General features: G+C 49.5%; 1 pseudogene; it reads left to right on the plus strand.

The window, feature by feature from the left end:
• Window positions 1-8,509: 8,509 nt before the first annotated feature.
• Window positions 8,510-16,229, plus strand: LOC120653460 (annotated as a pseudogene).
• Window positions 16,230-17,726: the final 1,497 nt, after the last annotated feature.

Here is a 17,726-nt window from a genome sequence, read left to right on the forward strand (position 1 = left end):
GCCTTCTCTGCTCTGTGGACTTGTTGCTTCAGTTGCGCCGCTTGTTCGCGGTAGAGTTCATCCAGACCGGTGAGATAGATAGATAGGTGAGAGACTGTATCTTCTAGGTCTTCTTCTTCTCTCCCAAGTCCTCTCATCCGGGCAATCCATGTGTGTCCTCTTCCTTCAGTCGGCGGGGAAAATCCCATAGGAGTCCGTTGAAGGTGATGCCTGTAGATCACGCGTAGACGTCGCAGGGCTTTACGGGCGGCTTTCCGATAGGTGTCCGGGAAGCGAAAACCAGTGGAGGAGATGAACCAGGGATCCACATCTGGGTAATGGGTGCTCCTTGCCACAAAGATCATCAGGTCGCACCGAAGAGTGCCCTTGGAGTCGTATTCCCGGTAGAGAAACTCTGGTGGGTCCACAACTCCGATGCGTTCCAGGCTGAGTATCAACAACTTGGGAAGGCCGGGCTCTGCGTAACAGATTCCGCCGATCCATCCATTGTCAGCCATCTGGAACAGGGCAAGAACCAGCGGTGAGTGTTTGTGTGAAGAAAGGATTAAGGAAAGAATAAACCTAGTGTGGAAAGGCCTAAAACGGGATTTCGCTCCTAGGGTCACGTCCTACGGCCAACCTACGGCTCTGATACCACTTGAAGCGTCCCCTCATAAGAGAAGACTTAAATGTGATACAAAACACCAGTCCCAGGAGGCTGATGTCACATTTATTACATCAGATGGTTCATAACCGTACAAACCTTGGAGGACACTCAATACAGATAATGATAATAAGTAACCAGGCTACAACATAACACCAGACCGCAACCCACATGGGGTCTAGCTCGGGCTCAGAGTACTGCGTCAGCGAAAACATCTCGAACAGGGCCGGTTCCACAGGCAAGGTTGGGTGTAGAACGATAACCCTACTCGCCGTCGTCTGGTATGAAGTCTGGGTCTTCTTCTGTAAAAAGTAAGAATGGGGTGAGTACAAACGTACTCAGCAAGTCCAACCACACCCACGGAGGGGGTTATATCAGAATAACATGCACGGGTAAATCAAGGGTAGGCTTACAGTTTAATTTGCAGAAAGCTAAATTTTATGCAGGGGTTTATTTAGCAGAAAATGTTTCAGAAACCAGTTTTTGTATTGGGTAACACGAAGTTCAAGTTTTAAACTGCTACCGGACTTCCCGTCCATCGTAGCACATGGCACAACTGCCGGACACAAATCCAAATCAACTCGCACCAGCCCATCCCAATAAAACACTAGTTATGTGACCACACCGTAACTCGCCCAGTACCGTGGGCACAGACTATTCGAATAGATTCTTAACTCTGCAGAGGTGTGCAACTTTACCCACAAGCGGGTACCACAACACGAGCACCGAAGTGTCGGTGTAGATCCCGACATAGCCATTACCCACCTTAGCTAAACCTGACTAGCCATCACGGGATGCACCAAGGGGTCATCGACCGTTCACTTAGGTATAACCGGGCATAAGTCACTCGGGGCTTATCCCTTTTCCTTAGTCACCCGTTGCTCTCAGCTCTCCTGATGGCTATCAAATTAACTAGTGGGATTTATGCTAAGCCGTTGCCCATTCAACGGTCGAGTGGTTTGCACGAAAGTGGAGTTAGGTGAGATGACACACCAACTCGGTCCTTAGACACGACAAGATGGAAATCTCCCTTCTTTGCCCTGCCACACAGGCACAAGCACACCAAATGGCAAATCACGCAGAAATGCCATCCATCCCGTCTAAACTCATTTTTCAAAAACACCACTTTTATCCCATCCCACATACGCACACATTTTCTTTATAAAAAATAAATCATATTATGAGTAAAGTCCTAAGCATTCTAATATCGATTAACGTCCAAGCAAAATCAGACATTAATCTAGGTGGTCAAGGAATGGTCATCACAAATCAAGGGGTGGCTATCCAACCGTGTTTTCATGCAAGCAAAGCATATGCAATTTTATAAAACAGGCCATTGGGTTGTGTCTATAAAAACTAGGACAGAAACATGCATCAAAGGATGGGATTGAACTTGCCATCTTCAAAGCCTTCTGGGATGTCCTGTCCTTCGGGCTCGGGGTCGCAGAACGGGTCCTCGTTCACCTGCTTGCTCACAGCACTGCTCGTCAATGGGCTCTCCTTCGTTCACTCCATGGTCTACAGCGCAAACAAACAAGCACACAATCAATACACAGAAAATAAAGATTTATCGTCGAGCTCGAATCGGGAACACATAAGATATGGGGCATGGAGTAATATTTTTGGGTGTGTTCCTAATGGCATGGTCAAAACTATGTTATGAGAGGCGTGGTAAAATTTTAGGTTGATCCGAGGTTGTTTGGCGCATGAAATGATAGGTTACATAAAGGGTTAGGGGTTAAATCAGGGTCCAGGGGCCTAATTGTAATTAAATTTAAGAAGGCAGGGGCTTGGTTTGTATTTTAGAAATTACTTGGGTTAATCTAAAAAGAGTCAGGGGCTTATTTACAAATATTTTCATAAGGTGGGAGGGTCTGCTTTGAAATATAATAAAAGCTAGGGTTTCTTTTGCAAAAAGGTCAAATGGTGGGGGGTTTCTTTACTGAATAGGGGAAAAGCTAGGGGTTTTGGGCATATTGCCCTGCCTTCTCCCTTCCCCCGCACTGGGAAACAGGGAAGGGGGAGGCGCTCGTCGGCGGTGGCCGATTCGGCCGCTCTGGGCCACGGCGGCGACCGGGGTGAGGGGGAAATGGAGCAGGGGGCACGGCGGCTTGATTCCCCCACCTGGTTTGACTTGAGGTGGAGCGAGGCGGCGGGTCTTCGAGAGTGGGCGGCGGCGGCCACCGGAGTCCGGCGGGGCGACGCTGCAGTTGAGGAGAGGAGGGCCGTGGAGGTCAGTGAGGTTGGGGTGGTGGGTGCGGAGCTCGGAGGCGCCCCTTGGCCCTTTTTATAGGCGGCTAAGGCGGTGGTGGCGAGGGTGCAGCGGTGGCGGGTCGAGCGACGTCGCGGCGCGCCATGCCGAGCGCCGTGTTCGTGCACGCGTGTGCGTGCACGGGCGGGCCGGGGGCGGTGCACGCGGGCTGGGCAGGCGAAGTGGCGGCGAGCGGCGTGCACGGGAGCAGAGAGGGAGGAGGGAAAGAAAGGGAGAAAAAGAAAAAGGGAGGAAGAAATGGAAAAAAGGAAAAAGAAAAGGAAAGAAAGGAGAGAGGGAGAAAGAGAGAGAGAGAGCAGGATTCGCGGCGTCACCGGCGCTCGGTCGGCCACGCGCGGCGCCTGGGCGCGCGTGAGCGCGACGCGCGGGTCGAGGGAGTAACAGGGTGCTGGATACGGGTGTCGGGTCAAGTCCTTCGGGGATCGGAAGATTGGAACAGGGAGGTTCCCGGAAAGTTGGGGTTAGGGTTTTAAGGAGGAGTCGAGCTCAATGACGAGAGACAGTTTTAGCGCACGATTTAATTTAGTGAGTTTTCGGGATGTTACAATTATGATCATGGCGTGCGTAGGGAGCCTCCTCTTGGGCTAAAATAATACTTGTGTCTACCTTCACTGCGAATGGAGTCATGTCTTCAACCTTGTTGTATTCTTCTTCATCTGTAACATCGTCGACTCCCACAATTTTTCTTTTGCCTGCCAGAACTATGAGGCACTTTGGCTCATCTCCTTCACCTATAAAACTTGATTTATTTTCAGAGTCCTTTTTGGGTTTGCTAGACATGTCCTGCACATAGAAAACTTGAGTGACCCTTAGTTAGGACGAATGGTTCATCTCGATAGCCAAGCTCCTTGAGATCTACTGTTGTCATTCCGTACTCATTGATATCGACACCTTTTATTGTCAGCTTAACCTATTGGCAATGAAATAGAGGGATCTTAAGCGGCCCATAGTCGAGTTCCCAGATCTCCTCAATATAACCAAAATATGAGTTCGTTTGGCCGCTAGAGTCTGTGGCATCTATATGGACACCACTATTTTGATTGGTACTCTTGTTATCTTGGGTTCTTGTGTAAAATGTGTATCTATTAATTTCATATCTCCTTGGTACATCAAGATTGAATTAGCCGGACCCCTGGCCAGCCAGGCTAGCTGCTCATGAATTTCATCATTCCCCATGACTTCCTTTTGTAACCAGGTGGCGAACGTATGGCTATGATGGCTTGTAATCCATGTTTCAGACTTCAAAGGTTACCTGCTTCACACCATTTGCTTGTGCTCCTCCATGTACGGAGCCACCAAGGCTGATTGTTGCAGAACTGTGAGATGTGCTTTGCTCAATGTGGCATGATCAGAGCCATTTACTGATTTCCTTCCAAGTGTGCTCTTTCCAATTAGCCACCCCTCTTGCCGTGATACTGGAACCCAATCGGGCAAAGTTAATCCACATAGGTAACACAAAACTCAATGACCTCCTCTATCACATGACCCTTTGCAATGCTTCCTTCCGGACGAGCCCGATTACGAACGTATTTCTTTAGTATTGCAAACTATTGTTCAAAAGAAAACATATTATGACTGAAAACAGGACCGAGAATATCAATCTCTTTGACCATGTGAACTAGAAGATGCGTCATAATATTGAAGAACGATGGAGAAAATATCATCTTCAAGACTAACCATACTTTAGACAAGATCCTATTGTAGCATGATTAGACTCATTGGATCAATTGACTTATGAGAAATTGCGTTGAGAAATGCGCATAGCTTTATGACTGTTGCTCAAACATTAGTTGGTAGAATACCTCTAAGTGCAACTGGAAGTAATTACGTCATCAACATGTGACAGTCATGGGACTTTATATGTGCGAATTTCTTCTCTTTCAGGTTTAGTAGCCTCTTTACGTTCGAGAAGTAGCCTGATGAGACCTTGATACTGTTCAAATATTCAAACATACTTTGTTTCTCTTCCTTGCTAAGACTGTAGCAGGCAGGACCTAGGTAATGACGTCCCTTATCCCTTTTTTCTAGATGTAGGGCTGGCCGTTGTTTCATACATTGAAGATCTTGCCGCACTTCCAGTGTATCCTTTGGCTTACCATAGACACCCAGGAAGCCTAGAAGATTCATACAAAAATTCTTTGTTAGGTGCATCACATCAATTGCATGGTGGACCTCTACGACTTCCCAATAAGGTAAATCCCGAAATATACTCTTCTTCTTCCACATAGGTGCACATCTGTCATCACTCTGCACTGGTCTGCTGTCAGGTCCTTTTCCGAATACTACTTTTATATCTTTGACCATTTCAAACACCATTTTCCCATAATGGTGTCTAGATTTCATATGATGATTTGCCTTTCCACCGTAATGAGCATGCCTCCTCCTTAATGGGTGCTTGATAGGAAGAAATCGACGATGACCCATATACACGATCTTTCTACAGTGCTTGAGATACATGCTGTCGGTTTCATCTAAAAATGGGTGCATGCCCTAAACGCTTATTGGACTGTCCGGACAGGTTGCTTAGTGCAGACCAATCGTTGGTGGTTACAAAAAGCAATGCATGTAGGTTAAAATGTGCCTCTGCGTGCGCATCCCACACACGAACACCATCCACTTTCCATAACAATAGAAGATCGTCAATCAGTTGTTTCAGATACACATCTATATCACTAGGTTGCTTCGGGACAGGGATAAGCACCAGCATAATAATGAACGTTCGCTTCATACACAGCCAAGGAGGAAGGTTGTATATACAAAGTGTCATAGGCTAGGTACAATAGCCACTACTCTGCTCACTGGAAGGATCCATGCCATCCGTACTTAAGCCAAACCTTATATTCCTCGCATTAGCTGCAAATGTTGGGAATGTTATGTCCACCTTTCTCCACTGGGACCCATCAGCGGGGTGTCTCAACATATTTGAAACAGACCGGGTTCCCGAAAGGTGAACCCGACCCTCTGTATCGTCGTGATAGTCCCTAGATCAGTAGCTATCACATACAGAACTCATTTCAATTGAATATCACAGACATAACTCACGTTTACAACATCACAAGGGTTTATTTATTACATAATCCAAAGGATTGTAATATGAATCTCAGAGTACAAGCCCCTTGGGCTAAAAGAAAATAAACAGAAAGCGGAAACGATATCTAGTCTTCTGGGCAAACTTCATCTTCACGAATCCACTCCACAGGCAGCTCAGAGTGTAGCTCGGGCCATCCTTCACATCATCTTCCTTTGTCGTCCTGTCGACTCCTTCACTCGGATCCTGCATCTATCAGGCTATCCCCAAGGATGGGATAGGTTGATGTCACCATCCGTATGCAAGCTTTATTGTGGATGCAAACGGTAAAAAGATAATGCCAAGGATAAGCTATGTCTTCCTATGCAAGCAGTATATGTATAAGTCATCCAAAACACCTCTCAACACGGGCAGCTCCGACAACCCGGACTCCCGGTCTCCTATCTTCCACTACAACTGTCTCAATCCTGTTTCGGTGCGGGAACTCCCTCTCCCCGCACCTCAGCTGCTATCCAAGCAGGAAAGTGGACTAGAGGGAGGTAGAAAAGTATATGTGGATCTAACTACATTTGTGGGGCCAGATCCAGAGTTGTACATGACCGAGTACGCGGCTATACGTATAGTTTTCACCCTGCAGGGGTTGTACAGCTGTACCCACTCGCCCCGTCACCAGCCGACCCGTCGACCGACTGACTCCGAGGCACCAGTCAACGAAACTAACGGCTATGGCACCATCCTACTCCCGGTCTGGGGTGCGTCCTCCCGCAGTAGGTCGTCCGGGGCTGTGAAGCTATCTAGAATGGAATCTCCATGGATCCTGCGATCGGGGGCTAAAGGGTCCTGCCCACTCCCCCTGACACTGAAACACTATCCTCTTGCAGTAATGGTGCCGCGCATAGCTAGCTCGGGCTGGGTCCCCCCCTCATAAAGGATAAGTGGTGTGCACGTTTGACATAGTTCCGTCACTAGGGCCACAAAGTCAAGTCCTTCATCCAGCCGATGCGAGCATCTTCATCCAAGTTGGCATTCCGTCAACACGGTCTGCAATCGATACCCATTACAAGTATCTCGTCCATAACTACACCTCTACTATGTTCCCACAGGAACGGTCTAGCACCCACCACAGGTGCCATCACCCATCACAGGTGCTCACAGGATCGTGCCCAACACACAATCCCCGGCTCTCGATCCGGAGATCAGAGAAAAGGGTCCGCTCGCCCCCGCTGTAACATAATCACCAACTCCCATATATGTGGAGGTATCTTCCAGCAAGCAAGGACTATCACATCATATATTCCCATACCCCAAATCTCACTCATAGTAGCAATAGCATGTATCAATCAAAGCTAAGTTTGGGAAACAAGGAATACGGAAAGTAAATGGCCATGCAAGCTCATCTCATCACACTCAATTTGGGAGCGTAGCGTATCTAGCAAGCAATGCTTAATAGGTATTCAATCGCGAATGGGCATGAACCTGATAGGTCTTCCTAGTCTTCCTGGTCCTCCGGGGGCTTCTAGTCTTCGGATATGTCTTTCTAGATTCTTCTGGTCGTCTGGGATGTCGGTCAGCTCCTCCTCGTCAGGACCTAATCATAATTACATATAAATACAGGGGCCAAAGTGCAAGAATGCTCAAAACAGGCTCAAATAAGATCCAACTCACAACTAAACCTATTCTAATGCGTAGATCATGATTTTAGAAGAATTATGAAACTGGTTTCATATTTTTCGGAGCTCCGGTTGAATTACCATGATTTTTCTAAGATTAAAGCATTTTCTGGAAATAATAAATAATTATCGGAAAAGAGAAAACACAAAGGTGACACGTGGCAGCACCAGAGCGTGCCACGTGGCACGATGACATCAACATGACATCATCATGACGTCACCTTGGGGGTCAGCTCTGCTAACGTCAGCAGGGGCCCTGCTGACATCAGCGTTGACCAAGTCAATGTTGACCGTTGACTGATCAACTAGGACAGTGGGGTCCACATGTCAGTGGGCCCCGTGGGTCAGTCACACATTAGAGACTTACAAGTGGGACCCGCGTGTAAGTTAAACTAGAAAAGAAAAAGAAAAAAAAGGGCGGCCGTGTTCGTGGGCTCAAAGAGATCTCGGGCCGGCTCAAAGGCCCAACTACTCGGCTCGGCTCGGTTCAGGCAGTAGCTTGGCGGCTTGGGCCACTAAGTTCGCGGCCCTGCAGGCCGGCTCAGTGCAAAAAAGGGTCGGCTCGGTTTTGGCTGGTGGACTGGGCCTGCGGCTTCGGTAGGAGGCTGGCTCAGCTTAAGCGGGCCGGTTTTAGAAGCAGCTTGACGGGATGAAAGCGGCCCAAAGGCCTTCTCGGGCTTCTCCTCCCTCTCAACTTTCTCTCACTCCAGCTCCTGGGTCCGAGGCGTTGGCGCGCCCGCTTTCCGACAGGCGGGGCCCAGGCGTCGGTCGCTGTGGGATCATATGTGGCACAGGCTGGATCCGGTGCGGCTGGGGCCGTGTGCGTGCTCGTGTGTGTGCGGCCCGGCGAAGCAGAGCAGGGCAGGTCGAGACGGCGGCGGCGCAACTGGGCTGCGATGGCGGCGGGATGGCGAGGCTCGCCGTCAGCGGTCTGGCTTTGGAGGCGCGGCTTCCGTTCCTGGGGCGACGACGGTAGACCCAAAGGTTTCCCGGGCGTGGCTTCCGTGCTCCCCTTCTTCCCCTGCTTCGGCGTCGACGGCAACGGCGGCGGCGGCACTGTCAGTCCTCCCGAGGTCGGGGGCTCGGCGAAGCTCCAACGGCGGCAGGGCTTCCCGGTGGCGCGGCTACGACGGTCCGGCGGTGACGAGGCGGCTTATGCGCGCGGGGTTCGAGCTTCCTCGGCCTGCGGCGGTGGTCCGATCAGGGCGGCCAAGGCTTGGCCGGGTGGTGTTCCGGGGTGCGTGGGCGTGCGGTGGTGCGTGTGCGGAGCACGCAGGGGTATGCCCCCACAGATCGGGGCGCGACGGGTCTGCGATGTTGCGGCGTGGGCATACCCACGACGCGACGGCGGCTGTGCAGGTCATCACCTAGGCGTGCCAAAGGCCAAAAGCGTGGTCTCATCCACGACGGTGGCGAGGCTGGTGTGGCGTGAGCACGAGCCGGTTATGGCCACGGCGAGGTCGTGAGTGTGCATGTGCGCGTGGCGTTGGCTTGGCCTGGCAAGGTCCAAGGCCTGTCCTTGCGGCTTGCACTTGCGAACGTATGCGTGAACTCCATGCTGTGACGTCGTGACATGGCGACGACGGCAGGCACGGTGCGTGCTCGGTTCAAGGGTGGCGTGGCTCAGAGCAAGGCAGGCACAAGAGGGATAGAGTGGCAGCGAGGCCTCACTGTTCGGGCTTGTGGAGGGCAGAGGCGGTGCAGTGGCGAGTTGATGCCGAGGCGGGTCGAGGCCGTGCAGGGCCGCGCGGGGACGTCGATGCAGGGGATCCGGGCGTCGGCGTGGTGAAGGGGCTGCAGCAGCGGCGTCCTCCTCGGCGAGCTCGGCTCCGAAGCAGCGTCATCCTCCTCTTCTGGCCTTTCCCCGCGGCTCCTCCTTCTTCTCCGGTTCTCCCCTCTTTCTTCTTCCTGTCCTCCACTCTCGGCTCTCTCTGCTTTAGTGTGAAGGCGGCGGCGCAGAGGGGGAAATAACCCCGGGGCGACTAGGGTTCGAGAGGCAGCGGCCTGGGGTACTTATAGCGAGGTCCTAGGGTTTGGCTCGGGTCGGGCGCTCGTGCGGCGGTCAAAAGGGGCACTGAGCTGGTGAAAAAAAGGTGCGCAGCATCCCTCCGTGGCTTGTCGCGGAGCGGAGGCGGTTGCGCGGGAGCAGGTGGAGGCGCGGGAGCTGGCGGAGCAACCTTGGCGCGGGCGGCGGCGAAAATCAGACGCGTCGGGAGAAGGGGAAAAAGGTACAGGGGCGGTTGACGGATGGGGTCGGGTTGGCAGCGACACAGCGAAGGGGAAACGGTGAGGGGGTACCGGTTGGGCTGGTTGGCTTGTGGGCTGCGCACGCGCTTCCGCGCGCAGAAGTGCGTGTGCACGCGAGGCGGGCCGAGCGAAGGCGATCGGAGCAGGCCAGCTGAGCGGGATGGCGAGCGGGCCGCGAGCGCAGAGTTTAGCGGGCCAGGTCGGGGCGGTAAAGGGCCGGCGGAAGGGTTAGCAGGGCGAGGCGTGCTAGCAGGCCGATCGGGCTCGTTCGGATACAAAGCCTGGGCTGGCGTGGGTGGTAGAGCAGGCCGGGTTGCTAGCTGGGTTAGGTTGCTGTTTAGGCTTTAGGTGGGTTCTGGGTTCAGGTTAAGCTGGGTCGGATCTGGGCCAAGCTTTGGAGCTTGGGTTACGGGCTAGACTGAGTCAACGGGTTTGGTCTGAGTTAGGGTTAGAGATGGTTAGCGGTTTGGATTTAATTTGAATGGCATATTTCAAATTAAATCCCACACAAGTGTTAGCAGGTGAAATTAAATTGAGGGGCACACCTCGATTTAATTTCCACACAATTTCATACAATAAAATAAATCCGAATCCAAATCGAATTAAACAAGGCAGAGCCAAATAAAACCAATTACTCCAAATATTCCCACACTAGCAATACTTTATCCTTAATTTTATACAAAACTTTTAATTACTAGGATTTTGGGGAGGCAGAAATCCTACTTAGGTTGATATTTACAGTATTGCCATGAAATTTTTTTGAAATTCACATTTTTTGACTTTATAACATTTCGGAAAAATCCGGGATGCTACAATATTGTCTTGCTTACATTTTTCTTTGTGCCATCACATTAATTTAGCATTGGTTTTGTTCATGAAATAATGTTTCAGACGTGGTATTAGAGGGAAATACACATCACCTTGGAAGATACCCTCTTCTTGATACGCATCCCCTCAACATCGTCTGGATCATCTCGAGGGATCTAATACCGACATGTGTTGCATACTAGACACACATCAAAATTTTCATACTCCTCACCATGATATAGGATGCAGTCATTAGGACAAGCATGTATCATCTGTGCTTCTAATCCTAAAGGACAAACAACCTTTCTTGCCTCATATGTTGTTTCGGGCAAGGTCTTACCCTCAGGGAGTAGGATTTTTATAAGTTTCAGAAACTTCTCGAATGCATTGTCAGACAAACCATTTGATGCCTTCCATTGTAACAATTCCAATGTGGTAGCCAACTTTTTGTGGCCTTGTTTGCAATCTGGGTACAACAATGTTCTGTAGTCCTCCAACATATGCTTCAGATCTCTCGATTCCTTTTCTGTTTCACAAACTTTCTCAGCTTCGGGCAGCATCTGACCAAGATCATTTTCTACAACGTGTCCTTCAGTATCTTCTTCAGACTCATCCATTGCAGTATCTTCAAAAAAAGCACCATAATTGGCTGCAAAGTCAGGAATCCTACACACTTCTTCTTCATTATTATCTTGCATAATGCCTCTTTCTCCATGCTTGGTCAAAACATAGTAGTTGAGCATGAAACCACTACTGAACAAGTGATTGTGGATGGTTCTTGATGATGAATAATCCTTCTCATTCTTACAGATTTTGCATGGACAACGAACGAAATCGTCGTACTTGTGTTTCTCAGCCACTTTTATGAATTCATGCACGCTATCAATGAACTCCATTGAACGTTGGCCGGTCATGTACATCCATTGCCGACTCATCTGGGTTCGCAATTCATTTATATACATCGTTAGAGTGTCAAAATAAATCATTCTTTAAACAATATTTGAACTAAAATAAATAAATTAAATCTCTTGCTAAATAATTATATGAAATTTACATCTTTGGGATAGAATAAGAACTAACTAATTTCAAGAGCATTTGTTGAAATGGAAACAAATTTCAAAGTAATTCGTTCATCAAACAATATTTGAAGTAAAAATAATTAATTAAATATCTTTTTGACACTCTTCGGCTCATTTTCTTACATGGTTGATTGATTCCAAAACAAACTGGATTTTCTTGGGCCCTCGCTCCAAAAGATGGGAGAACGCCAAATCAGTACTAAGATTTGGTGTCTCTCTTCGTTCGGAGAAGGGCCTAGGGGAGGCAATGTAATTTGTTTGAGAAAAAGATCCATATATGCATCATTAGAGTGTCTTCAAATTTATATAAAATTTGCAAATACAAAATTGGACAATACTGAACTAAACAAGAATATATCATCTCACATGCTTAACAATTATAGTAAAATAATAGTAAAATAACCCAATTCTTAACTACATCTAACTAGATAATTATCTTATGCCTAATATAATATCAACTAAATCAGGTGGTAACTACATCTAAAAATAATTATCACATGTATAACAAATAATATAACAACTATAAACTAAATCGGGTGCAAACTACACCTACAAATATTTATCATATGTATAAACTAAATCAAGTACTAACTACATCTAAAAAATTAATTTTCTAAGGCATGACCAAAAATTACTAACGTTCAAAAAAGGGCGAAAATTCCCCTTCCCTCCCCTCACTCGGCTGCCATGAATAGCTTGGAGGGGGGTGTATTAATAAGGGCGGCACAAGGCACCAGTTGGTGCCCAACGAACCGGTGCCTATGTCCAAGGCCAGCACTGGCACCGGGTCATGGCATGACCCGGTGCTAATGTTTGCTCCATAAGCATCAGGTCGTGGCTCCACTTGGTGCCTTTGATGCATGGGCCAATCGGTACCGGCTCATGGGTTCAACTGGTGCCTTTGCTAGCGAACTGGCACCGGATTGTGCCGTGGCGTCCCATGTCGGTGCTCGGCGCAGGCCAAGACTACCGGTTGTTGTTGCAACCAGTACTGATGCCTCGTATCAGTACCGGTAGCAACAATAGCTGGTACTTTTGGCCTGGATCTTTGGCTCGTTTTCTTGTAGTGCTAAGTAGTGTCAATCAGCCAGAGAGCGCGCAGACCCGGCCCTGATACAGGGGCAAGAGGGACGACTGCCTCGAGCCAGTGCTAGATAGATAAGTAAAATTAAGACTAATAGTTTAGCCAACTGTGGTCCTATGTTATTGCGATGTCATCTTAAGCGAATCTTATAGCCAGCCCATATAACAATTGGAGAACCGCACCATTAATATTTGATTCATCTTTCTTCTCTTATTCTCTTACTATGTTTATTGTAGTCCGTGTTACAGACAGCTTAGAGTAGGCTGTAAACTTTCAACCCACTTCTCTTCTCTCTCCCCTCTAACTTGGCACAGTTGGTGGACTGCACCAATTAGCCCGCCTATATCACCTCATAACACTTGCTCTATATGAAATGACCCGCCGCGCAAGGTTCCTCATGACTTACGACTCCCCATGACACCATGCGCCATGATATGCCATCTCCTTGTTTATTGGGATGCAATTACCTAGCTTTGATTAGCAACCACATTGGAGATTACACAATTCACATCCACGTTGCCTTACTAGAGGCTCCAAACTCTAGTGCTCTATGCAAGACCGATGCCGCCGCCGGGACTTCATGACTGCAACACGCTTGCATCCCACGAGTCATTGTAGCGAAAATGGCCTCTCATGCCATATTTCAATATATTGTTTTGACGATTGATGACACACACAATACTTGGACTAATATGATTGTTAAGATGATCATTCTCAGGCTTTTAGGTTCAAGTGATGACAAAGAGAAGATAGGCAAAGTTAGGCCCAAAGGGCCGCCCCTACGGGGGTTCCGCCATGGTATTTTGGTGCAGAAGGGAATCGAAGCCAAGTCAGCTTATAGGCACCGGATGAACCGATGGTTCAAAAAGGGGCATCAGTGCATTGGGCGTACTATGTTCCAGAGACGATGCAAGTCGCGCGAGAGCCAAGCCTTCAGCACCGGTTGAACCGGTGAAGCATCGGTGCATACCATCAGTGTAATGACGTCAGCTGTCAGGAGTTCAACGGCTACTTCGGGTTATGAGTGACCGGATGAACCGACGCTACCCCATCCAGAGGCATCGGTTCATCCGATGATACGCAGATTTTCTGCTAACCGTTGGAGTAACGGCTACTAGACTTGGTGGCCTATATATATGCCTCACCCCGGTCATTTGAAGTTTGCTGGAGTTGCTGGACATCCCACACACACCCAAGAATATCTCCAAGCTATACAAGAGCATCAAGATCATATCCTTAGCCCTTAGCACACTTTGAGAGTGTTGTGTAAAGGTTAGCTCTTAGTGAGTGTGATTGCACGGCCTTGAGCCTTTGTGCTGTGGTTCTCTAGTGAACCAAAACAAGAGCTTGGTGCGCCGGCACCTTGGAGCTTTGAAGCTCGCCGGCAACGTCATCGACCCTCCGACTTGGTGTGGAGCGGCGACGACACTTTGTGCGGGGGACGTGGAGACCCCCATCATTTGTGGAGAAGCTCCTTAGTGGAACCCGGGGCCAAGGTGACCGTGATTGTGTTCATGGAAGAGACTTGGTGGCCGAGTAGCAATACTCTTAGTGAGTGCTACAACAACGTGAATGTAGGTGTGCTTTTGTGGCTAACCGAACCACGGGATAAACACCCGCGTCAAGAGTTTGCTATCTCCTATCCAGCTCATTAAGCTTTCGCATTTCATACTAGCAATTTGTGTGCCTTTACTTTCATAAAATAGTTTCTTGAGAGGAAAGGCTATAGGTTGCTAAACTCTTTTGGGATAGGGGTTTCACACTAGAACAACCTAGTTGCACATCTAGATAGCATGTTTTAGTTTAAGTTATGCGCAAACTAGTTGGAGCTATAGGTCTAAGTTTTTATTAGTGCCTAATTCACCCCCTCCCCCTCTTAGTCTAGAGAACCCGATCCTTACAGTCATGCTTTGATAGGCATTATCACAGTGACTCTCCAACATAGGAAACCATGTAACTCTCGAACACTTGTTATCACTATTCCTTATAGGGCCCCAACTCTAATCCCTCGCCCTGGACCCCCAAATTCTCAGAGCTAGCCCTGAGAGCGCGACCAAGGGCAGTGTCTCCGTCGCCTCCGAAGCTTGACTCCTTCTCCCTTGTCTACATGGAGATAGAGTGTCAAACGATGCCATCAAGGTTGGTTCGATCAGTTAACTCTCCATAGCCGTCTGTTCTTTCTGCATGCTGGCCGTCCATCCGCAAGTCATGACCTCACACACCTATCAATCTCATCGTTGTGCTTGTGCACGTGGTCTGTTCTTGATTTTAGGTTATATCATTTGTTGATGTCCTATATCATGACACCGTAGGCCCGCGCAGCGTCGGGGCGCTCATTGACGCGCTCGTGGTGTGGGGCCATCCCGTCTCCCGCATCATGTACACGCTCATGCTGCCCTAGGCGGTCAATGTCGCGCACGAGAGCGTTGTCCCGTCTGTGCTCTACTGGATCCAGCAAGCCGCTGTATTCGCCGTCTACCACCACTACTTCCACGGCTACGCTGGCACCTTCACCGAGCACTATCGCCACGACGACCCATCGTTCATCGTGGAGCTTCCGAGCCTGACGCCTCTGGCGGTTGGGGACCTGCCAACGTTCCTCACCGAATCCACAGACACTGCAAACTACCTCCACGCCGTCTTCCTCACGTTCCACGACTTGTTGAACACCATTGACATGGAGTTTCGCAAGGCCACCGTCCTCGTCAACTTGTGCCAGGGGATCAAGGTGGGCGCTCTCGCCGCTGTGGGGCCACACGACGTGCTCGCCATCGGTCCGGTTCTCCCGGCCGACGACAAGACCAACATCTTCAAGGAGTACGGTGCCAGGTACATGGAGTGGCTCGACACTAATCCAGCGAGCTTCGTGGTGTACGTCTCCTTCGGAAGCCTAGCGATGGTGGCGAGGGAGCAGCTCGAAGAGGGCGGGAGGGCGTAACTGCTGGTGGTCCGGAAGGACAACAAGGCGACGCTCGCTGAAGCCAAGGTGGAGATGGGTGCGCTCCGCCTCAGAGCATAGTGGTGGAGTGGTGCGACCCGGTGCGGGTGCTGTTGCACACAGCAGTTGGGTTCTTCCTGACGCAGTCTCAGTGGAACTCCGTGGCGAGCGGCATGCCCGTGGTCAGCATGCCCAAGGTTTCGGAGCAGAGCATGAACGCCTAGCTCGTCGAGCACGAGTGGCGCACTGGCGTGCACGCGCGGGTGGGCGGAGACGGCATGCTGCGCACGACGGAGTTGAGGAGGTGCGTCGAGGAGGTGATGGGGGACAGGGTGGCCGCGGCAGAGGTGCGGCACATGGCATAGGAGTGGAAGTGGGTAGTTGTAGAGGCTATGGGAACTGGAGGATCCTCGTATTGCAACCTCGTGGCGTTCGTAGATGCTGCAAGGAGCATCGGTTGAAGAATCTGGATGCGCCTATGTTTCTTCGTCGGAACAACAAGAAAATGTCGAGTCCATAATTGATTTAATCTGAATGAATGCTTCTGAAGGAAAAAAGATCATTGCATAAATTTCATCATGAGAACAGAAGTTACATAGATTTTCTGACTAAATTTCCCTAAGTGAACATCAAGAAAAGTAGAGACTGCGGCAATGTAATTTTCATAAAATTCTACTTCGTGTTTTCACCATAACTAAGATCTCATTGCTTATTTTCAGCATATATAATTTTTTTAAAATGCTTGTTGCAAACAAAGTTTAGTGTAGGTATTTTCTCGCAACATTGTTCTCCAAATACTTGCGGGCACGTGTATTCTACTATATGTATCAAAAAATAAAAAATAACACCACAAAACAGGTTTCCCAATCGTTTTGGGCTCAAATCAGTCAAATAGCACACTACTCCCCTTCTCCATGCCCAGTTGCGGGCCCAAACTGCTCCTCACTTCCCTCAACAACGCAGATCCGAACTCTTGTCCTGTTTGTCCCGACTCCCTTCCCCGTTCCGTTTCCCGTCAGGTTGTCTCGACTCCTGCTGCATCCTAGCGAAGGGCAAACCCCAGTGGCAGCGTGGCCCAAGGCCGATAGGCAAGGGGCCAGCAGTGGTGACCGACGACATCGGTGGGTCCGGTGGTAGGCGGTGGGCACAGCTGTGGCGGCACACTGTGCGTAGCGTAGGGTGGTTGGGCGCTGGGCCCCGGCTACCGGCATCGGGCGCTGGACACCACAGCACACCGGTGACGCGCACGATGCATCGACTCAGGCGGCTCACCGGTGGTCGTGGCCTTTTTCTTTACGAGTCTCTGACGGTCTAGCCTGTATGATTATGTGCTATGATTTTGGTAGTTAATAATATGTTATGAATGTGTTGTTTAAGCTGCTAAATAAATTTCACCCTTTGAAGGGCCTGTTGGGGATCGCTACCTCTGAAGGGTACATGCTCGAAGGATACTAACCCTCTTCATAACCTTCGGCTTGTCTGCCGCTCTTTCTATTGATTCGCAGGACAAAGAGTCTCTTCCGAAGGTGCCCCTCCCCGCAAGGGTTTGATCGAAGGTGCCACAATATCTGCAAAGCGAGGGTCGGAGTCACCAATGACCTTCAGTCCCGGGTTGCCAAGGTGTGGCCCAGAAGAATATGCGTTCCAAGGCCTTCAGGAACCTTCGAAGGATTGGCGGAAGCGTACCGATTACAACTCGGAGAAGCTTAAAATGTTTTTTCAATTGCATGGCGAGAAAAGACTAGTCTAGGGCTCCAAAAATGCTGATATAAGGTGAAAATGTATGGGCAAGAATGTAAATGTACTGCGAGGGTTGGGGTATAAATACCCCAGCTTTCCGCACTGTAATAACTTTTTGATCATTGGAAGAGCTCGCTCTGAGTTATCCGAAGGTCTTTGAGTACTTCGCTAGTTCTCTGTCTTTGCCTGTCTGGTATCCGAGCAACCTTCGGGTGCGA

Source organism: Panicum virgatum, chromosome 1N, assembly GCF_016808335.1.
Source record: "Panicum virgatum strain AP13 chromosome 1N, P.virgatum_v5, whole genome shotgun sequence".
Lineage (NCBI taxonomy): Eukaryota > Viridiplantae > Streptophyta > Magnoliopsida > Poales > Poaceae > Panicum > Panicum virgatum.